A 25417-nucleotide genomic window follows, 5' to 3' on the forward strand; every position below is an offset into this window, starting at 1 on the left:
AGGGAGGGGAGCAACACTGACTCTTGAGGGATTACAGAAGATGTGGCAGAAGAAAAAAAAAAAAGAAAAAGCTCAATTAAAGGAACTGGGTCAGAGGAAACATGAGGGGGGTTTTGAAGTGTTGAGTGCAGAATTTCAAAGCTCTGTGCATTGGTCCTTATGAAAGAGATGTATAAAGATGTGTGACCTTCTGTAGGCTGCCTGATTGTGGTACTCTGGACAAGTACACTGAGAAGTCTGTAATACAGGGTGCAAATGGGCTGAGTGGGACACTCAAAGGAATAGTTCACCCAAAATACTGTCATCATTTATCCATTTACTCCAATCCCGTATGACTTTCTTTTAAGATTTGTACATATTTCTGAAAAAAAAGTAAATGCAATTACTATTAATAGGGCTTTCAAGCTTAAAATAATTACACAAAAGAACCATAAAAGTAGTCCATATGACTCGCTCTACAGTATGTTCTGAAGTTATACGATAGCTTTGTGTGAGAAGCAGACCGAAATTTAGAGTGGTTAACCGTTTTGACCAGATCATTCAGTCAGTGAGTTGAACTCCAGGATCAGATACATTGAAAAGATACAAAATAATGATTAGTTCACAAATCGGACATTGATACACAGGGCAGGATCCAAGGCCGCATTTACCATTGGGCCGGGGGCCTCCGACCTGTAGGGGGCCTCCAAGACCCCACTAACTGTGTGGCCTCATCCTGTTTTTTTTTTTTTTTTTCTTAAATTAAAATAAAATTAATGAGTTTGTGTGTGTGTGTGTGTGTGTGTGTGTGTGTGTGTGTGTGTGTGTGTGTTAACAATTTATTTGCACACAAAAAAGTATCCTGATCAGTTTTTTGGCTGTGTCTGATGATGACAGTGAGTGAGTCAGATTACCGCGGAAACTGTTGTTAGCAGCAAGACCGGCGGTAGAAGATAGTGAGAAAAAACAAACAACATGGATAAAAATCGGTGGAGCAGTGGAGCCACAAAACGGAAAACTAAAAGGGAGAAGGATAGCAGAGAGGATTTAATTAGGAGAAATATTCCAACCATCTCCACTTTTTTCAAAAGTCGGCTCGACGCAAATAAAGAGCCTGGCGGCGCCTGCGGTGATGCTAGCGAAGAGACGTTTTGCACAACAACCAGCCTTGCTATTTCATTTGAACCTGAGCATCAGCACCAGCATGACAAGACAGAGAACCACAGCCCAGCTGGAGTGACAGACACCTGTTCAAGTGCCCCCCCACCACCACATTCTCTGACTCCGCTTGAGACCGAAACCGAAGCAGGTGCTTCGGAAGCTGCTGAAGGCGGCAGAGACCCGGTGGTGACGGGTAGATTAACGTACATTACCAGTTTGACAGCCTCAAAATATAGGTCTATCTATTACTTTTCCCCCTTATTAAAAACCCTGATTATTATAGCTGCCCGGATCGGAACCGAAGCCTTCCGAACCTGCGTGCCCCAACCTAAATCAATATTTTTTCTGATTTAGCTAGAGTCCAGCACCCGCATTATGATAAGTTGCTTTTTAAATCATGTAACATTGTTGTATTAATGTTGACTGTTCATTTTTATGACCAAATATGCGGTCTAGGCTTATCAATGCATATTATGTGGGAGTCATTCTCTAGTTCAGGGTACTTTCACGTAATATTTCACATAATATTTTAAAAGTAGCCTATATCTTTCATCTTTTTCCGTCAGTTCACAGCAGAGAAGTATCGCTTTGTTGTTTTTAATATTTTTAGAACCTTCCGCTGCTTAACCCTCTGGGGTCGACGGACGCGCCATTACAGCGGAAACAACATTAAATTCTCCGTCATTTTGGGGCATACAGATAAGTGTAAGACATCATTAGAGACTATAAATGGTCTACTTTTATTTGTGTACACTCACAATAACAAAACCTTGTTTTGTAAAATAAAGAAAATAAAAAGGGTGAGCTATCAGACGTCTCTGTCTCCACGAGCGTATTTCAGAAAATTTCTGGGAGGGGGCCTCCAAGATTTTGTTCTGCTTTCTAAATACGTGCCTGGCAGGATCTAGGGGGGTGCTGGGCTGGGCTATCCCTAGCCCTGCCACACCCCCAAACGCAAGTGAAGCAAAGGGTCGAATTGCATCATTATCGGGATAACCCTAACACTTACCAAATCTGAAGACATGTGCATGTGCCATTATTAAAATCTCAACCCTGATCTTCCTCACATTCTCGTCACCTCGTGAACCGTCTGATTAGGTGTGTAAACACCAATCTTTTGGGAGGGAGCTGCAGGAGATCCGTTGACACATTAAAGAGCGACACATTAAAGTTGTGTGTACGTTTTTTGGATTTAAGTGTTTGGGGATCACCATTGATATGTCAATCATGTGCGCTGGGGTGTTGGGATCGGAGGATGAGGAAAAAGGTGGAAGAGAGACCAAAAAGAAGCAAGCAGTTTCTGATGTCTCTCGCTCGTTCTACCTCCTCCTGAGACACGGGAATTGAGAATTAATGGGTTGGAATAGAAGGATGGAAATTTAGACAAGAATTGCTAACATTAAAGGGAGTGAGAAACTTGGAACTTAATTAATTCTTACAAAACTTTGAGATAAAAGACAAGACGGGAGAAGTTTCATCAACATTTATCGATCAATCAATCATGTTTAAACCAACCCATGTTGACCAAAGTGCTTTACACAAGAGAAATCAATAGCAGACTCATACAAATATCATGTATACTCAATAACAACAAAATTTAATGGAGTTACACAGTACTATACTGATCTTCAAATGAGACTAAAAACATCAGTTTTGGCAATGGAATGTTTTAAAGGAATAATGGAATAGTTTTCCCAAAAAATGAAATGTCTGTCATAATTTTCTGCACACAACTCACGTCAAACCATACCTGTCAACATTCACACCGATCTCCCGCCCCCCTCCCGTTTTGTAATTTCTCCCGGGAAACTCCCGTAATTTCTGTGGCTCAAACATCGTTATATGAATAATCACATCAATATATTATTCCTGTTTGTCCAGTTTCCAGATCTTGTATAAAACACATCCTACTCACACGATCGACACATCATACAAATTTCAACCCATTTGTGACCTCAACCTGGCAACCTACAACCCAGTTGCGCTGTTGATATCTGCGCAGGTAGTAGACGCGGGAAGTTGAATCAAGCATCACTGGTAGATGGGATGAGAAGTCTCAGGTGGTGCTCCGGCAAAAAAACCAAAATATGCATGTAAATATAACAACCGCTGGATGGAAGAATTGAATTTAACATCTCGAAGAAATATCAAGAATGGCCACGACTTTTGCAAAGTGTGTCGCACTGATTATAATATCGGACACAGTGGGAAAAATGACATTACTCGGCACATTAAATCACAACGCCACAATTTGTATGTATTTAGGCTCTGCCATCTAGCACCAGCGCCCCCCCGCCTCCCGGATTTTGTTACCCGAATGTTGTCAGGTCTGCGCCAAACACTTATGACTTTCTTACTCCTGTACGACACAAAAGGTGAATTTAAGAATATCCTGCCTGCACTTTTTTTATACAACATCCATTACTCGTGTGTTATATTTAAAGTTTTCTGAAACGGGGAACATCTACAGCAAGTACCGACCAAAAAAGCTCAAGTGTCAACATTTAGCCACATTTAATGCACTTTTTCTGCACCTCGGTTGTAGTCGCGTTATATTTTTTCCTTGTCATCAAATAAATGCATTATCTGAGTGAATGAACATGTTCTGACTCCTGAATAAACCTATTTTCATATCTTTGGAAAGCTGCTTAAGGTCCTCTTTTATTCTCATTTGAGTCAATATTTTGATCAACACAGTCTCGTGACAACTTGTAATAATTTGTATGAACTGGCTTGATTTTCCTATTAAAATCGTGGTTATGTTTAGGTCTAAATCATAATAACATTTTTCATTGGTTACTTTTGTAGTACGTGTTTTTGTACGAACCAACAAGTACATTTTTTTACCATTTTGCCATCTCGTAATGGTCTCGTGCACAATTCATTGTGCATGGTTTGCTAAATGTTTTTATTTTCATTAAAACATAACTTGCTCTGCATCTGAAACAACTTTCCTTTTCAGCTGAGAACACCAAGGCTAAGTTTCAACCAACCCTGAGTTTGTGGTTTACAGCCCCAGAGGAAAACTGTTTTGCTCTGGATATCACTCACTTATACCGCGGACACCACATTTCCGCAAATCGGAATCACTGAATCCAATCATAAAAATGGCATTAGCTATAAAATACGGTATGTCACGGAACTTATGTTTGAATGCGTAATTAATCAAATTAAAATAACGATATGTCCTAGTGTGATGATTAAACCACAAAAGGCAGAGATTTAATTAAACAAATATAATCTGCATGTGCGGTGTGCTTCAAAATGAATGCTTGAAGCCGGCCGCTCATACACAGTCATGAGCATCATGCAGGGATGTACAGTGCAACCATTTTGCTCACATAAAGAACATGTCAAATTTTACTCTCACATGTCTACTTTGCTATTGCGAAATCTCAAACACTCGCACTTTAGTGCATGACCATTGACACGTTTTCAGGATCTACTGTAGGTAATGTTCCCTTTGTGTGGCCACACACAAGAACCACAACTTTAGGTGCTGCATGCAAAAAACAAGGGCAGCAGAAACTGAGAGGCGATCAATTAAAATACAAGACATTCTGTTTGCCCGCAAGACTGTATCTAGATGCTTGACTTACAGAGAACGAGCTTAAAGATGGTGAGCTTTTTATTCAGAAAGACTGGATTCAGCAAGAATACACCTTGCCCTGGGCGAACCAGTTAGCGGGGGCAAAATGCCACCCCGGATGGCTGCCTATGTTGCCCATACATACTGCAAATAAGCCACTGGCTATTCATATTAGTGGTCGACAGATAAGGGGTTTTCAGTGGTCTATTCTCAAACCAGTGCAATGCATGTCAGTAAAATGGCAGACAATTAGAAAACAGTATTCTGTGGTGTGTTAGAGTTTTAGAAATGGCTATCATTTATCTTTTGAGCTTTTTAGGGTTTAATAATCAAACTGAGCTACATAGTGAACTGCTTATCCAGAGTTGAGGAACTACAGTCAAAACCACAAAGAAACGCAAAATAAAAGACCTCTCGTGTGTTTTTTCTTAAATATGGGTACAATAAATGTCCCGAATCACTGTCACGTTACTGAAAAATGTAGGATAGTTTGTAGCATAGCTACTTTTAGTTAACGACTCCACAACAGGTGCATATAAACACGGTCATTGTTGAGATTCCTTCTGAAACTCAAAGCGGGACACTTCAGCAAAAGCGGTCCAGGAGAGACAATTGAGGTATTAAAGGGATCTCATTGGTAGTTCTTGTACAGCAAAGTGCAGGCATATCTGAAGCAGTGTAAAGATGTAGGATAAAGTCAACAGGAGTCTGTGTTTGTGATCCACTGACCTGCACGGAGCCCTGAAGCCATGGAGCGGTTTACTTTAGGAGTAAATGTTTTTGTACCAATCAGCACCCCAGAGTAGACCCATGCAAACATGGGAGGGGGGCAGTTTGATGACTCTGCTTGTCCACACCTGCCCTCGTCCACACCCCGCTTATTATCGCCCACCCACTGTGCCCGCTCCCCTGGAGTCCGCTCACACTTCCTGTCAGATCCAAGTTTTCAGCTCCAGAAACCGGAGCTTGTTGCCATGGCAACAGCCACAGTAGGGAGAGGGGGAAAAAATCTGCCGCATTGCTGGACTTGGCATGAGCGCCAAGTGTATGTAAGTACGCCTGTGTTTACATGCTTAAGTATAAATCAGAACACACTTGTAACGACTGGACCATATTGTCTAATAATGGAAATGCCAATGCCATTGGCTCATTTGTAGGTGCACAGGTGTACAGTAGGTGCATGGTTTTAAGTTTAAATATATATACTGCTGTACATTCTCAAGTATGGACCTTTGTCAGAGGATTCACCATATTTATTTTGATGCCAATGAAAATGAGACTGTGAGGGATAGTTCATTCAGTGTGTCATATGATCTTCAACACAGCAAAAAAAGTTTTCTTAAATGAGTATTTTGACTTGTTTTTCAGTAACACCCTTAAACAAGAGAAATGTACTTGAGAAGCAAAACTGTTTAAGATAATGGTGTGCTTTGGACACTTTTCACAATGTAGATTTCTAGAAAATAAAGTCTTGTTACAAATGTTTCCCAATACTTACTGATTTATTTCATTTGTCTACCAACAATGTATGTGTGTGTACAGTGTATGATGTCATGCATTTTCCCACCACAGTGTCATTTCCTGCACATCTCAAATTCTGTATTGTGTTTAATCAAATTTGGCATGCTTTTGAAATAAAATGTCCAACTCCTTTGTCTTGCAAATTGTAACTTAATAGCTTATGCATCATAAATACACAAACAATATTTTAACACTTTCTGCAACATTATTAGGGGCAAAAATATTTTAATTGTTGAAAAATTGATAGAAATAATTTTCACACAATACATCTCTTTGTTTAGATGATCCTTGTTTGAAACATGTAATGATTTGTAGCAAATCCTTAAAGGGTTATTTCACCCAAAAATGAAAATTATCCCATAATTTACTATTATTGCTTTCTTCTTTCAGCCAAACACAATGGGAGTTATATAAAAAATATCCTGCTCTTCCAAGCTTTATAATGGGAGTGAATGGTACCTTAGATTTTGAAGCCTAAAAAGCACATCCATCCATCATAGAAGTAATTCATACAGCTCCATAGGGTGAATAAAGGCCTTCTGAAGCGAAGCGGTGCATTTTTGTAAGAAAAATATCCATATTTATAACTTTATAATCTATAATCACTGGCTTCCGTTAACGGCCCTCCACACATTCACGAGAGAGTCGAGTTCGGCGTATGACGTAGGCGTAGCGTAAGCTCCGGTGAGAAGTGATGAATAGCTTGCCCTGACATGCCCATCGCTTTGGATTAGGATAAATCTGGACTCGGACCACATGACCCATTTCCAGTGCTCCACAGTCCAATCCTTATGCTGACTAGAACATTTCTTGAAGTGTAGAAAACTAATTTTCTGGAGTTTTTGTATATAAGAAATTGTGTTGGAAAGATTTTTGTTTCAATATTATTAATCAACATCAGTACACAACATTACAACCAGCTGTACCGACTCCGCATCTACAGTATACAGCCTCATTTTCACATGTGTTGATCATGCCAAATTAAATATGGGATCATCCCTGACTAAGGTCCATAATGTAAATGAGTGAGTCGTGAAATTCGCTAGCAGTAAATCCAGTACCTGTGCACAATCAAACCACGTCAATAAATGCCCTCACACCCAAGCAACGTCCCATTAGAAAAGACTCAATTTTAGAATGGTCAATTGACCATCTGCTTGTGAGGGTATATGGGTGCAAACAGATGGGCAAAGTTTGGCCTCTAATTCCAACTAGGCCTTTGCAGTGATGAGACATGCATTTTAAAACATGCAAAAAATGGGTCTTAGGTATGATCCTATAGGATCACAGACAACAGTAAAACAATACTAAATGTAAATACAACCCATGCATTGTTAGCATAGCTAAATTAAGAGACTTATCAATTTTTAAAAGGAAGTAGAAGATGTTTCTGTGATCAACAAAGTTGTTAATCAATGGTATATGCTTCTGTTAAACTAATCAGTCCACATTAGCAATGTTTCCACTGTCGGGCAAAATGAGGGCGTGCTAATGCTTGCCAGGGCCAGTTGCGTTCCCACTATCACTTCTGGGGCTTCATCGTGCCTCCTCGTGGCTTTCTCAGTGTCAATGGCCTTTGGCCCACCGTTTAACCTTGGGCCAAACAAGGACAACCGGAGATTGAGGTGGAGTTTCACCGAACTTCCCAGGTTGTGTATCCAGGATACAACAGTACAGGTTCGGGATCAAAATAAATAAAATATAACGCGGGCACAGTACAAATCCGTTAAAACACCCAATGGACAAAGCGGTGCCCAAAGAAATTACTTTCCATGATTCTGTGAAATTTCATAGATGGTGTGCTGGAACACTGTCCCGCTGTTACTCAAGAGACCACTCGGGACGTCATGGAAGTTGCAGTCAGTAAGTTGTCAATGCTAACTTATCTTGCTGTTTGCATTCGATATAATCTCAATATTCTAGATAAATAGAAAACATGAAACCTCAGCTTGAGCAATGGGCGGGGTGTGTGACAATAGCTGAAGAATTATTGGTCTGATGGTGGGAATGCAGAGCGATCCGGAAGGGAAAAGATCCACCAATCAGAGAACTGAGGTGCACAATGTGCACCAAAAGAGCACTGCAGTGACCTCCCACTCCCATTAATTGACACACTGTGAATGTTGCAATCGAATCACACTCTCAAACTACTTATTTGCAAGTATCTAAATATTTTCTAATAAAATTCAAAGGTATTGTTATAATCAACAAGTTTATATGAACTGTTTTATATTTGTCCATCGTTTTTAATCCGATTACACTATTCATAGTGCTTCATGGGATTGTAGTTCACTCCCTCATGAAAGACGAAAATGAACATTCTTTTACCTTTGTCTTTTTATGTGATTTTTTTTTATTTTTTTTATACAAATTAGTTTGTAATGTTGTAATTCACCTCAGAAATGGTTGATTTGGTTCATGGCTAAGAACTCTTTTATGAAGGACTTTATGAAATCCCTCTGGAATTAAAAAAAAAAAAACGAATGGGGAAAACACTTCTGGAACCAAGAACAAAAAAACAAAGTGACCAAAAAAAACTGAAACGCATTCCAAACTACTAACACTCAGTTTGACTTGAATTGGGCATTGTGTATTTGTGCCCAATAGCACAAACATAACTTAGCATTGCTCTTCTGCAATACGCCTATTTTTAGGGGTCCAAGCACAGAAGGTGCAGGAACCCTATTGTATTTGTTCCAATTTTTGTATTGTTTTTATTTTTATTTTTGTATTTTTTTCTGCCCTAAAAGTGTCTGGGCATCAGAGACCATAAATCATAGAGATTCCAAACTTGGCAGGATGGTTCCAAATCACCCCCACTACTCAGGCATAAAGACACACATTCTTCAGACACTAGTTGGCGCTATTGCTAACAAAACAAAAAATAATCAAACTTTGGGCCATAAATCTTGAACCGTAAGACCTAGAAACAAAATATTTTTTCCTCAGACACCTTGCATCATGCTGAAGAGATTTATCCCCTGACAGAATTTTGCTCTGCCCCTTCGTTTTCCCGCTATTTTGGATTGTTTGAAAAAAAATTTGAAACAGACTTATCCTAGGCCATTTGCCCGATCAGAACCAAACCAGTGCAGAATGATTCCCAATATGAAAAGTTAAAGGAATTTTGAAATTCTGATTTACCGTCAAAACGTATGCCAAAACGTTCGCAGTGGGCGTGTCCATTTTACTAAAATGGTTATAACTTTTAAACGGATTGAGGTATTATCACCACATTTGGTAAACTTATGTATGGGCTTATGCTGAGGTCACACAAAAATATTGCACACCTTTGCCTGTTGGCGCTATAATAATTAAAAACAATTTAATGGCTCCAACTATGGAACCGTTGTTCCAATTGACTTGAAATTTTGCATGCATTGTCTTTGTCCAAGGTGCCACCAAGGTTTATGAGCACAGTCACATATCTTTAAAAATGTGGCTGCCATCTACCAATCAGATTTCAGCAGCTTTTATATAGGGTTAAATAAGGCTGATCTGAACTAAACTTGGTATGCCCATTTGTCTCTTGGCCCAAGAGGTATGTGCAAAATTTTACAAAGATTGGCCACCTGGAGGTGCTATTGCATTTTACGTGCATGTAAATTGTTGTATATTCCGCTGTGTTTAAAAAAAGAAACACGTTATTCAGACCATGATGTAAACCTTCTCATTCTAAACAACTTTGCCTTAAGCAACATTGGTTTGAAACATAACGTTCAGTAAATACTTTAAATTACTTTAAAAGATTACTTTTTCTAACTAGTCGTAGGCCGTTCGCCCAATTGGAACCAAACCAGTGCAGAAACATTCTTTGGAGTCCCAAAATGAAAAGTTAACAAAGTCATCAAACAGTATGTCAAAACGTTTATAATGGTGCGGCCACTTTTACTAAAATAGTTATAACTCTTGAACAGATTGAGATATTATCACCAAATTTGGTACATTTATGTATGAGGTCATTTTGAGGACACAAATAATATGCACCTCTGGCTCTTGATGGCGCGCTATAATGGTTAAAAACAAAAATGTCTCTAACTATGACAGTTGGTCTGATTGACTTGAAATTTTGCATGCAGTTTATTTGTCCAAGGTGTCATCAAGGTCTATGAGGACAGTTGCATATTTTGAAAAACATGGCTGCCATCAACCAATCAGCTTTCAGCAGATTTTACAGTCAATTTGTATAATGTGGCATCTACTGGATCATTTCTGTCAATTCTGAATATTTTGGTTATTTCTTCACAAGTGCTTGGACCCTGATGATTGCCACTTGTGGCTGTATTTCTTTTTGTAGTCATGTCACAAACACATTACAGTTGTGACTGACACCGTTCTCCAAAGCATTTCTCTCTGGCAATCATATATTACAGATTCTCTTCTGCCCGTTTATCCATCCCACTGATGTCTGAATGTTGAAATGGTGATAATTTATTTGTCTGCCTTGTTTCCTTAAAAAAAGAAAAAGAATAAACCGCCAGGCAGAATTCATCTGGAATTTAATTGAGTAGGTCAGAGGCTTTGGGAAGCATTATTAAGGATGAAACAACACAAAGCCAGTATCTGTGGTTCAGTGCAGAGTAACAGCTTTAAAGGGATCGGTACGCTTGTTATGCTCATCCTTTACTCTCTGTTCGTTGGACATCTAAACTGTCTGTCAAAACAATTTCCAATGGCTTTCAATGGAGAAAGATGCTTTTATTGCTCCATAATGGTGTAGTTATGGCATCTACTAGCATGAGCAAAAGTGACCATGCTAAGAAACCTAATCTTGACCCCTTGGCGTAGACATTTTTTTCATCGTTTGTAACTTCCAGTTTAGACCTAATGTGAGACAAGAGTCTGTCTCTAATGTGACTGTCAGTATGTTTATTTTTATGCACATACAATATTTTGATAAGAAGTTTAGAACAAGTTTAAGGAGGGAAAACGGACACATTGATCTCAATTTATCCTCTGATGTTTGACTGCCTTTACCTGTCACTGTTTATCCTTATCAGTCCCTGGTCACTTTAAATGAGATGTTTAGTCTTTAAATAGAAAGCTTGCCAAGGGACTAGATGATGGATTTTTATTTTCAGCAACTTGCCACTAATCTGAATATGAAGACGTTCGATTAAAATGGCCTTTTAAAGTGCAGACATCTTTGCCGATGAAAGCGGGGCAAAGCGCTACGCAACATAGATGTCACTGGCTGTACAAATTAGTCGATGATGCATCCTGATGATAAATAATGTAACTGTCAATATGATAAACGACCGTGGTGATGCGGACAGAAGCGGGCTTTTTTATGTCGAAAATCAAGCATGACGCAGACATAACAAGTCCATCTTCTGCAAATATCACCAGTGACAAATTCGATCATGGCGGCAGAATGCATAAATCTGCCAGGAGTCGGAAAGCAGTTTAATGGTTTGACTGGTTAGTAATAATGTCATTGGTGTTGTGTTCTGATCAGTATAATAATATAAACCACAAAGATGCTTTCAATGCATTTGTTACAGCATCATGACTGCAATATTAAGTGAGAAGGCTGAATGCACAAGTGCATGATGTGTTGCCTCGGCCTCATGGGGCGGCAAATGCTAATACGAGACAAAAAGGGGTCCTCCACAAGGGGTGATTTATGGCTCAAAGCCAAATCCTCCATTAGGCCCCATTCAAACTTTCTGTCTTATTGGAATCATAGAGTGAAATCTACAAGTCTATACTGAAAATCGTAAAACTCATAATTACAGTACAAGCTCCAATTTGACCATTGTGACATCATGTAAAGAACCAATATGTCAGCGGCTTTAACAGTTAAAAGGTAATGAACACACATTTCTGATTGATATGCCATTTTAATATGCCATCGTAACCTTTTCTCACTAAAAATATCGAAGCGGGGGCCTGGGTAGCTCAAAGAGTATTGACGCTGACTATCACCCCTGGAGTCACATGTTTGAATCCAGGGCGTGCTGAGTGACTCCAGCCAGGTCTCCTAAGCAACCAAATTGAGGGAGGATAGAGTCACATGGGGTAACCACCTCGTGGTCTTGATTAGTGGTTCTCGCTCTCAATGGGGCGTGTGGTGAGTTGTGTGTGTGGATCGTGGAGAGTAGCATGAGCCTCCACATGCTGTGAGTCTCTGCGGTGTCATGCACAACGAGTCACGTGATTAGATGCGTGGATTGACGGTCTCAGAAGTGGAGGAAACTGAGATGTCCTCCGCCACCTGGATTGGGTGAGTAACCGCACCACCACAAGGAGACACGAAGTAGTGGGAATAGGGCATTCCAAATTGGGAGAAAAAAAATTACATGTATATATATATATATATATATCGAAACATCCTTTGAACAAGAAATAATTAATTGAGAAGCAGAATGGCATAGGATATTAAGTCTTGTTATTGGTGAAATCTTACAAAGTTAGGAGCGATTCATGCTTAAAACAAGGAAAGAAACTATTTGTCAAAGGGGTAAGAACAATAAACTTGTTTTCCTTTTGAATCTAGGTTTTTTCCCCCCTTACCCCCTAGGCAAATACAGTAGTTTATTCATGTTATAAGCATGAACTTTCTAGATTTAGCTGAAAACAAGATACATTTATGACTTATATTTCTGTTATTTTGCTTAGCCTATGCTACTCTTTTAAAAATTGTAACTACAGCACAAGTTACTACGAGTATTATCGAATGTCTATTTAAACAGATATTACTACATGATGGTATAATTTAATTGGAGGATATTTGAGTTAATTTTAATCATTGTGATTCTTTGTTTTACACGTAGTTCGAGTTGTTGACAGAAGAAAAGATATTGCGCTATATCTGTTGCTAAGAAGGAGAAGAATGAGACGCATTTGCGTAAAAAAATCATATATGATGGCATTTTGCAAATTTTGGGACCATAATCATACTTTTTTGTTTTTCTTGACCCTGTAATTTAGTAACTGTAGAACACATTAACAGAAATTATGCGTATATGATGAAATTATTACAGTTTCTTGTCAATCTATGTCTATTTTAATGTGAACAATGCACTGCCACTTTAATTCAGTGCGGTGCAGCACAGCAAAAATAGACTCGGTGCGGAAACCATCGCTGCACTGCTGTATAAGCAAACGGATCGACGGACTGCATCCGCGTGCAGTGTAAAAGCTCTAACCTGTTAACATGGGTACGGAAAAAAATACGCACCGCATACGCACCGCAAACGGAGCATGTGTGAAACGGGCATAAGACGCTACATATGTGAGAAAAAAAAAAACATTTTACGAGAGCGGGGTTTAATAGCGTTCGCTCGGCTGTAAATCAAAAAGGCGAAACAATGTGACCTTACAAACAGTGATGTAGCGTTGATTCCTGGTACACTGCTACTGTGTAACGCTACTGGAAAATGTATTTAGCAGCATCACTGCTTTTCGTTTTAGTGGGTGTTTCTTCAACTTTGGGCTAAGGTATGTACCAGGGGTTGATTTGTAAAATGTATTTCTTTTTTTTATACGACAGACACTTTTTTGCCATGCATTCATCACTTATTTTTAGTAGTTTTAAAACGCCTTTTATGTTAAGATTTAACCCAGACTTTCAATATTAAACTGTGAATATCCATTTTAAAAATGCCAACTATCACATGTTTAAAAATTTAACTTCCTGACTTTTCCATTTCCGTATTTGGCAGATGCTTTTATTCAAAATGACTTAAAGGAACAATCCCCCGGAGCAACCTGGAGTTAAGTGCCTTGCTCAAGGACACAATGGTGGTGGCTGTGGGGATCGAACAAGCAACCTTCTGATTAACAGTTCTGTGCTTTAGCCCACTACACCACCTCCATTCTAGAGCAAATTGTTTTCCTAAAAATGTATGCCCACACATGTGGACAGTGGGACTAAGTTGAGAAATTTTAAATAATACCAAGATATAGAAAGTATTTGCCAGCATCATCCAATCACTGCCAACCATGTTAAAATAAAATGATACATTATAAATGTTGAATCTATGTACTGATGATCATCGTCCCATGTGTGTCAAACATGTTGAGTGATCCAAACATCATCTGCAGCTGAAACTGAACTTATGATCAGATTTTAGGAGACTTAACTGCATAGAGAGCTATAGGATGCTCCCTTGCTCCCTATTTAGTGAACGACTTAACCTCCAGTTGTGCTGTCTGTCTGCACTGGTCTTTAAGAAGCCACAACTTGATCCTGGAGAACTTGCTAATTATAGACTGATTTCAAATCTCCCGTTTATGTCAAAAATACTAGAAAAGGTAGTATCCTCCCAAATATGTTCATTTCTACAGAGAAATAGTATATATGAAGAATTTCAATCAGGATTTAGGCCTCATCACAGTACAGAGACTGCACTTATCAGAGTTACACATGACTCTTATCATCTGATCGCGGCTGCATTTCTCTTCTAGTGCTTTTAGATCTTAGTGCTGCATTCGACACGATAGATCACAACATTCTCTTGAATAGGCTGGAGAATTATGTTGGAATTTGTGGAGTGGCATTAGCATGGTTTAGGTCATATTTAGCAGACCGCTACCACTTTGTCTATTTAAATGAGGAATTGTCAAACCAAACAAAAGTAAAGTATGGAGTGCCACAGGGATCAGTTTTAGGGCCTCTGCTTTTCTCCATGTATATGCTTCCCCTGGGAGATATTATCAGGAATCGTGGAATAAGTTTCCACTGCTATGCTGACGATACACAACTTTATATTTCTTCAAAACCTGATGAGATTTCACAATTCTCAAAATTAGCAGAGTGTATCAATGAAATAAAAGATTGGATGGCCAGAAATTTCCTTCTACTCAATTCTGACAAAACAGAGGTTCTAATTTTTGGACCAAAAAACTCTAAAAATAAGCCACTAAAATATAATTTGACTCTAGATGGATGTACTGTTACATCATCTTCAACAGCGAAGAACTTAGGTGTTATATTTGATACCAATCTGTCCTTTGAAAATCAAATTACAAATGTTTGTAGAACAGCATTCTTCCACCTAAGAAATATTGCTAAATTAAGGCATATGCTCTCGGTCGCTGATGCCGAAAAACTAATTCATGCGTTCATGACCTCAAGACTAGATTATTGTAATGCATTACTGGGAGGATGTCCAGCAAGATCAATAAATAAACTTCAATTGGTTCAAAATGCAGCAGCCAGAGTGCTGACGAGAACCAAGAAATATGATCATATTAGCCCCATTTTATCATCGTTACATTGGCTACCTGTTAAATTCCGTATTGATTTTAAAATTCTGTTAACTACGTACAAAGCTTTGAATGGTCTCCGCAGTACTTAAGTGATCTTCTAACACTCTATATTCCAACACGTTCATTAAGATCGCAAAATTCTGGCCTATTAATAGTTCCTAGAATATCAAAATCCACTAAAGGAGGAAGATCCTTTTCATATTTGGCTCCTAAACTATGGAATAGTCTCCCAAACACTGTTCGAGATGCAGACACACTCTCTCAGTTTAAGTCTAGACTAAAGACTCATCTATTTAGCCAGGCATACACCTAATTTATCCCACAATTAGGCTGCTTTAGTTGGGTCTGCCGGAACCAGAAACATTGAGCATGATCTCTAGCTCTGCAATAAATTCAATGGCATCTACGCTTACATCTTTTTATTTGTTTCCCTGTCTCAACCTCGGGACTCCTACCCTGAGGTCACCAGAACCGGCTGGATCCAGCACCATTCCTGCTTCATGTTGGACTCCACTGCTACATGTCGCTGAATGATGATGACTAAATGCAGCCAGTGCCAGCCAAACATCACTTCAATCTATTATGACGGACTTCAGAGGATGAAATTATGCCAACTCCAACCTGCATCACCTCGGTCTATTTATGGACTACGATCCTGAAATGAAATGCTTAGACTAACAATTGCCAACAAAAGCCTTCATCAGCCAATTAACAAGGACAATTGCATCTGTGAACTTCTGCAATTAATCAAGATGGACTTCAAAGACTTTGGTCATTAATCTTACAGTTCAAACACAATCTATGTTTAATCAATGACCCTTATCACTTAGTTTAATAATTTTAAACCATGATTTTACCTATACATAATTAATATTTACATTACATTCATAATGTTAGCCAGAGGGGAACTGGCCCCCACAGTGAGTCTGGTTTCTCCCAAGGTTATTTTTCTCCATTAATCAACATCTTCTGGAGTTTTGTGTTCCTTGCCACAGTCGCCTACAGCTTGCTCACTGGGGTTATTAATACAATTATCATTTAATTATTTATAAACACTATTAAAATTTGTATTTTATCTAAATTACACAATGATGATTAATCGACTTTATAGACATTACAGTTCTTATCGTCTGTTAATGCTAATATTCTGTAAAGCTGCTTTGAAACGATGTGTGTTGTGAAAGGTGCTATACAAATAAAATTCACTTGACTTGACTTGGTCTCAGAACAGTTATAGAGAGATATAGGATGCTCCCTTGCTCCCTATATAGTGAATGACTTAACCTCCAGTGTGCTGTCTGTCTGTACTGGTCTCAGAACAGTTATAGAGAGATATAGGATGCTCCCTTGCTCCCTATATAGTGAACGACTTAACCTCCAGTGTGCTGTCTGTCTGCACTGGTCTCAGAACAGTTATAGAGAGCTATAGGATGCTCACTTGCTCCCTATTTAGTGAACGACTTAACCTCCAGTGTGCTGTCTGTCTGCACAGTTTGAAATGCACCTTATTTTCATCTTAACTCCATATAAAGCCTCTGAAAGACACATTTTTCAGCTTTTGGATGCATCCATTAATTCTCAATGTACACTTTAGTGTGCATTGTGTTTATCAGTGTGGCGTTTCGTGATAAATCGCAAACATTTTTAAAATGCCATACCAGATGAAACTAGAGACTCTAATCTTGTGACCTAAACATATTTCAATGTAAACACGTATGTTTCTTACCAGTTTTGTTGCTGTTTTTTCCCCAAAGACAAACTCCGCTGTGATCGGCGCCATGTTGTTTTGTCACAAGCATCGATAGTTTAACCCTTTATTGACAGCACAGAGTCTCCTGAACTGAGATCAGTCGGTTTAAATGAATTTAAATTATGCATTGCGCATAACGAATAAAAAATACAGCATTCATCCATGTGAATATGGGGGTCACGAATGAGGATAATAGTTAGTGTACTTGTTAACCAAGTGGACAAAAGTGTCAGTGAAGAGCATGCTTGAGATGACATATGAAATATGAGAAGTGATGCTTGAAGAAAACAAATAAAAACCAAGATAAATATCATAATAATTATACCAAAATTCTGACATTTTCAGACTCAAATTATTATGCTCATAATATCATATGTAATGGGTGTTTTTGTTGTTGTTTTCTTCTTCTTTGGATTGCATAACAGTTTTCACAAGTGGTCTCAGACTTTTGCAACCCACTTTATTTTCCCGATGTGTTTGTCCTATTCTTCACCGCCCTTCTTTTATTTTAATCAGTGAGGATCGGCCGGCCTGTCTTAGGTAATCAACATCAGGGTCCGTGAACTGCTTTTAATTGAATGGAATCCTCATTGTCATGCATGAACGTGCGCTCTGCTCCTCTCGTCTCTCTACCCTATACAGCTCTCTTCCCCTAATACGAGTCCTCTTGTGGCCCACAATCGCCTGTCCAGGCTTTCCCACAGATTCAGGAAGAAAACAGGCCTTGTTTGGAGTAGAGAAGAAGATTGAAACATACCAAGGGATCAGGGTTTGGCTGGTAAGCAAGGTTAGTAGTTCAGCCCCACTGGTAGACGCTGTAACTATATGTTATGGTGGTAAAAAGTATCTTCTTTCATTTGACGGCCATTCAAAAGAAACTGTATTCTGGCAAATGGTCTGCACTTATATAGCGCCTTTTTAAGCCTTAACAGTATTCAAAGCGCTTTACACTGTGACTCATTCACCCATTCACACACACATTCATACACCATGTACAGTACATGTAAGGTGCTAGCCTGCCATTGGGAGCAACTTGGGGTTCAGTGTCTTGCCCAAGGACACTTTGGCATGTGGAGTTGTGTGGGCCGGGATTCGAACCACCAATCCTGCGATTAGTGGCCAACCCGCTCTACCAACTGAGCCACAGCTGCCCATAAAGGCAAGAAACATTGGTTTGCACAAAACATGTACTGCAGTGTAAAGTGCCAAATTAAGTTATAGCCGATATTGTGTCTCTTAAGGCCAAAGAATACTTCCGTTTTGAGCACGACGTAACAGCACCCAAAAAACAAAGTACACCATAGCCTTTGAGTCTTTGAGGGCCCGTTCATGCCATATTCGTTTTGGCTTGCATCTACACTATTTTTCAGTTGTTTTTCAATGTATACATGCGTTAGAAGTACGTCTTTGATGGTTGCACTGTCCATCACCCTAAAGCAGCTTTTAGCTTTTTTCTTTATGCTGTGTCAGGTTAAAAATAATGTCAATGTTTTTAAAAACACATCTTAAGACACCTGCATTCACTTGTGCTCCATCTAGCTTTTTAGACTTTTAGGTTCAATGCCGTTTTACTCATGATTTGTGTGAAAGTGAATACAAATCATTGTGGTTATAGCGCCTTTGCGATACGAACAATGAGCCAAGTAACAATCATTTTGCACAATAGTAACTTGAGTCTATGCAACTAGGTAGGACATCACAGCTCAAGATAGCTTTCTTCAGGCATTATAAACTGCTTTGGGATATAAAGCCTCTTGGCAGGCAACAGGAATGGCATTAGACAAGGCAAGGCAAGCAAACAGTTACATTACAATGATTCAAATTGAGTTAATTGTATTTGTATAATTCCTAAACAAGTCTGTCTGTTAAATCTCACTAAACTACCAGTGCACTTATTTGCCCTTTCATAAACAGATGTTAGAATGATCCGCTGTGCTTAAGATCAGGAGAAAGGATAGCGGAGATAAACGGGGCACCGAGATGAGACGAAGAATATGTACACTTCAACAGAAAGGGATATGATTGAGCATGCATTCCAATTGCTGCCCTGGTTGCATCGACAACATAGGCATCAGTATGAATAATGCAACATAAAAGAGAGTGACATGCATCGCCTCCACTTGCATCCACTTAGTGTGACCCATTTATCATTGATGGGGTTGCACAAGCTTCTAATTAATTCTCGCACAGTGCCTAACTAATGGGAACACTGAACTCATCTCCTCTGAAAAATTACACCTCTGACCCCTCCATACCAAGGTCATACTCATGCCATTGCATCTAGCGGATCCGCAAAATGGTTTGGAGGCATGGGAGTCACTTTGTATTAAAACGTGTTCGGTAATGTAAACAGAAATGTTGAGATGTAATACTAACAAGAAATATTTAAAATTCGACTATATTAAAGCTCACTAATCCAATGTTAGAAAATGTGTCACACCAACCACGTTAAAGGGCCAGTCCCCCCCAAAAATACAATTCTGTAATCATTTACTCAACCTCATTTTGTTCTATTATCACATAATATACAGTAAATTATACACCTAAACATCATTTTTCCTGCCATTTAGAATTTTCTAAAATACCAACTTTATCGAATTACTCCTTGGCCTTTTGTCCAATTCGCCAAATAATTTACATACATCATCTAGGGACCCTCATGACTGAAATGGTTTGAAGAATTTTGATTATGTGGCCCAGATTCACTCATTGAACTTTATCTTCTGAAGTCAAAGTCCAAACATAACACAACTTGGTATACCTTGACAACAGAACATTTTGAGGTTGCATGCCAAATTTCGTCCTAACAACTAAAAATATCTGTTCTATATCCGCAACCATTTTAATGAAGAAGTTGACGTTTGGCATGCATCTTCTTTGTAAAAAATGCAAACATATTAAAATATCAATCAGATCAACAAAATAGGCTGCCAACAGCTAATCAGTATTCAGTAACCAACTAATTCAAATAATTCCACCATTTTGAATATTTGGAAAATTTGACTTTTTCAAACTCATCCTTGGCCAGCTGTCCGATTCGCATGAAATGTAACGTGTAACAACTAGAGACTGTCCCGACAAAAAGTTGATCAAAGTACAGCATTTTAATTAATTCAGTCCTTCAGAAGCGATTAGTCAATATATTTGAAGGCGTGCCCCATAATTACTAACAGTATCTTGTGAGTGCAATGTAGAAACATATCAAAATTGGGTTCACATGGACAATCGGATATTCTGAGGACAAATACCAAATTTGGTCAATTTCTGATGCTAGGGGGCACTATAAATGAAGACAATCTCAAAACTGTTAACATTTTCAACCGATATAACTAAATCTAGAGCAACAGCAGGATTTGCATTTTCTCTTTTCATCTTGAAAAGTCATTTTATAGTTTGCACACAGTGTGTTGGAAACATTCCACCTTAGATTCCGGCTATGCTCAGAACACAACATACAACCGGGGGCGAGCCATGGCAACCGTCCACCCACTGCATCTCAGAGGACCACCATTAGAAAAATACATTTTTCATTTTTTTGGCCAATTTTCACCTGGGTGCTTCACAAAACTGTAATCATTCCCCAGACCCACTCTGCCCCTCTCAAACGCCCCCCATGTGACAGCTGCAGCTCAGAGACGCATCTGGAGAAGCCCAGGTGAGCCCTCATCAACCCCCGGTCCAACGCACACCGAAAGAAACAGCATGACCAAAAGCAGGAGCCTCATCCTTTATGGCTCATAAATCTTCTTTGAGAGCATCAGCATTGGGTTATTGATCTGAGAAAGACAAACACACCCCTCTGAGCTCCATTCTCTCCCATTGGTAATGTGGCATGTCGTGAACTAGCACGCCGAGGCAAATCCCTCTGTGCGTTTCGGCTCCAATGTAGTATAGTGCTCATATAGTGCTCCTAAAGCTCGGCGGATGCCTAGCCAACCAAAGGCGTAGATTTGGCATGAACATTGGGGGGATTAAAGTGTGAAGATTTTACATGTTTCTATTGATCATTGTATAGATATTGAGGGGTTGTACTTGCTTGTTTTGATTATTGGGGGTTACCCCCATCCACCCCTAGAATCTACGCCACTGTTGCCAACTGAGGCAAAATTCCAAGTTTTTGGGGTAAAATCTTCAGAATGGATTTAAATGTGATCAAATGTGTTGCTGAGACTACCACAGTCATATTGGTAACTGAAAGCATAATCAAATTTAGCCATAACATTTAATAAAGGAACAGCAAAGGAAGAGGGATGTTTAGAACTTTGTGAATAATTGACTTTCCTATTCGGAGTTCTGTGGGTGCAGATTCCCACAGGTCATGTTTTGATTCCCAGAGAATGCACATACTTAACTATCGTTTTAATACACTAGGTCACTTTTAAGAAACTTGTCTGCCAAATCCATAAATGTTATTTTTACCATTTAAAGGAACATTCAAAGTTCAACACAAGTTTAGCTCAATCGACAGCATTTTCGATAGCCTAAAGATGTGATTTTAGTGTGGTAAAATCACTTGCCAACCTTATCTTTGTAAAGTTATGTTCAATATTACAACTTCATTGCCATGACAACGTAATGGCATAAACCATGTAACCTGGTAAATGCATTTTTATAACACTAAAATCATGTTAACAATAGGGATGTGCAAAACTTCCAATTTTCATAATAAACTAGTCGGTTGTTTGAACGATTAGTTGACTAGTGGTATGCATAATTAGGCTCCATTATGTTCACATGACCTCGATCAGACATGTTTCAGAGGTATGTAGAGATGCCAAGCCCTGCACTTCGACATCCTAACTATATTCACCCAATTATAAGACTAAATAACTATCCAAAAAACATTAAAGTAAGAAATAAGAACTGAAGAACGGCACAAAACCTCCCTAAATGTCACCAAAAAAACCACCAATAAAAATATTAACGTTAGTAGTCGAACCCACTAATAGACTAGTCAATTGTTGGATGACTAGTTTAGTCAACCACCATAATACATCCCTAGATAACACATACTGTATCATGTTTATGTTAGCCCTGCCATGTACGTGCTCTTTGTCTGTTTTGTGTTTGTGTCTGGATTCAGCCACTTCGGTTGGCTCAGTTTATTCACTCTGTGGCTGAGTGCAGGCACTTGTGTTTTGTCTCGTGCTGTGTGAATGCACATTGGTTTGTGTTTTCTCTTTCCCTTGTGCATTCGTGTCTGCCTTCAGTGATAACCCCATGTGGTGTTGGGGGCGTGGTTAAGCGCCGGCTAGTGAAAGGAGAGTGAGATCAGTAGATGAGAACAGTAAGGATCATCCTCTGGCAATGACTGTCTCTAACAGATGTTTGTCATTGCAGTGAGAGTGGAGACGGGTTTTAAGAGCGAGCCAGATGCCAGTGAGAGGAGAGAGCTACCCACCCACGCGCGCACACACACACACACACACACACACACACACACACGCACAGAGCGTGTGCTGACAGTCCGCTGAAAAGTGAGTTTTGTTGAGTTGAAAAATAAAATGACCTTTTTTAGATGACTTTTGCCATCTCCTGCTTCCTCCTTGCACCCCATCACAAACTTTGCTACACCTCACTTTTGCCTTGTTATCTGTCTGATTATTAGTTTATATGTTTCACCTATTAGTTCATCAGTTCGACCTGACTTTGGATTAGCGGTTGAAGATGGATGGATGGATGTTTCACCTGCCCTCCTCATTATCTCCTTGTTTTCTCCTCTATTTAAGCTCCTCTCGTGTTCTGTCCTGTGCCTGATTGTTTTGTGTCCTTGCTACTCGTTTGGTTTAGCTCTGGTCCCTGATTCGTCCAGTTTTTTTCAGTTTCTCTGTTTTGATTCATGTACCTCCATTGTGAGTTTTTGGTTTGTATTTTGTTTATTTTTATAAAAAAGCCCATTGAATTGCCTCCTGTGTTTGGGTCCTTCCCTCATCACAATCCTGACAGTTTAGGTCTTGTGGCTATACTTTTTAACCCTTCTATTGCGTTCGGGTCATTTTTGACCCTGGAGTGGTAGATCATTTTTAAATACTTTAAATCTGGTTTACACACACGCACACACGCACGCACACGCACGCATTATATTTGTCAGTTTACAAGCCAAAAATATAAATATTTTTACATGTATGAACAATTAAGAACCTATTAATGACTTACAATATAGTTGAAAACCATCGGGTAATGAATGATGTTTAAGTTTGAATTCAACCAGGTCAAAATTTACCCGTGAATGCAAAAGGTGTATGCAGATTCTGAACGCAATAGGAGGGTTAAACAGTGTGTTTTTTAATGTTTATGGACTAGCTCCATTCACTTCCATTGTTCATTTAAATGTTGTATTTAAGCAATATTACAGTCACAATCATGCGATATGGCCCTATATCAGCACTGCTGTGATTACCTATGGCACTCCTGCAGCCGAATCACAGCAGTGCTGATGTAGGGCCATATCGCACTCTTGCTCGTGTGATATTGCTTAAGTAAACATCCATAACATAAAGTTGTAACATACATGTAATGAAGTTCAAGGAATGTATGGGAAAGGAGGAAGCTGGGACCGGCTTGACAAATTCTATATATTATTTCTACCCCATAATATAAAACAACTTCACATGCTGCTTCCCCACAGCTACACCGAAACACACACACACACACACACACACACACACACACACACACACACACACACACACACACAACTGTTGGTCTACCTATCATTATGAAGACTTTCCATAGACATAATGGTTTTTGTACTGTACAAACTATATATTCTATCCCCTAAACCCAACACATCCCCTAAACCCAACACAACCCCTAAACCCAACACATCCCCTAAACCCAACACAACCCCTAAACCCAACACATCTCCAAAACCCAACACATCCCCTAAACCCAACACATCTCCTAAACCCAACACAACCCCTAAACCCAACACATCCCCTAAACCCAACACATCCCCTAAACCCAACACAACCCCTAAACCCAACACATCTCCTAAACCCAACACAACCCCTAAACCCAACACATCCCCTAAACCCAACACATCCCCTAAACCCAACACAACCCCTAAACCCAACACAACCCCTAAACCCAACACAACCCCTAAACCCAACACATCTCCTAAACCCAGCACAGCCCTAAGCCCAACATCCCTAAACCCAACACAACCCCTAAACCCAACACAGCCCCTAAACCCAACACATCCCCTAAGCCCAACACACCCCTAAACCCAACACACCCCTAAACCCAACACATCCCTAAACCCAACACAACCCCTAAACCCAACACATCCCCTAAACCCAACACACCCCTAAACCCAACACAACCCCTAAACCCAACACATCCCCTAAACCCAACACAACCCCTAAACCCAACACATCCCCTAAACCCAACACATCCCCTAAACCCAACACAACCCTAAACCCAACACACCCCTAAACCCAACACATCCCCTAAACCCAACACAACCCCTAAACCCAACACATCTCCTAAACCCAACACAACCCCTAAACCCAACACATCTCCTAAACCCAACACATCCCCTAAACCCAACACAACCCCTAAACCCAACACAACCCCTAAACCCAACACATCTCCTAAACCCAACACAACCCCTAAACCCAACACAACCCCTAAACCCAACACAACCCCTAAACCTAACCCTCACAAAACAAAGTTCTGCATTTTTACATTTTCAATAAAACATCGTTTAATATGTTTTTTAAGCTATTTCAATTATGGGGACACTAGAAATGTCCTCATAAACCACATTTATAGCATAATACCCTTGTAATTACCAGTTTGTAACCTAAAACAAGTCCTCATAAACCACTTATACCTGCCCAAAAACACACACACACGTGTCTCTCTGTCGCTGTCTCCTCTCTCTAAATACTCCCGCCGCCCCTCACTGGAACGCGAGACCACTTATCTTCCCGGACTCATTCTGCCCAGATGCCGCTCGGCCCGCCCCGCTCTCCACAATACAATACATTACAAGTCAAACTTATACAATGGAAGTTATTTATAGAATTAGTCTCTAAATAAGATGCGCAAACGTTAAAGTTTATTGAATAAATCCAGTATAGAATCAGAATAGTTTTTTTTTGTGGTTACAATTATTTGTGTGATAATATGTTATAACATATTTTAAGATGTATTATGAGAAGCATTATAAATATGGGCTTCATAGAAAGTGTTAC

At 39.4% G+C, this 25417-nt stretch overlaps 2 protein-coding genes across 4 annotated transcripts in view; one reads left to right on the forward strand and one right to left on the reverse strand.

Moving 5' to 3' along the window:
- Positions 1 to 25417, forward strand: part of LOC127655440 (free fatty acid receptor 3-like) — a 526022-nt gene that overhangs the window by 144448 nt on the left and 356157 nt on the right. The window lies entirely within an intron of this gene.
- Positions 1 to 25417, reverse strand: part of LOC127655439 (igLON family member 5-like) — a 244134-nt gene that overhangs the window by 96767 nt on the left and 121950 nt on the right. The gene's annotated exons all lie outside the window — the stretch shown is intronic.

Source organism: Xyrauchen texanus, chromosome 15 (genome assembly GCF_025860055.1).
Source record: "Xyrauchen texanus isolate HMW12.3.18 chromosome 15, RBS_HiC_50CHRs, whole genome shotgun sequence".
In the NCBI taxonomy this organism is placed as follows: Eukaryota; Metazoa; Chordata; class Actinopteri; order Cypriniformes; family Catostomidae; genus Xyrauchen; species Xyrauchen texanus.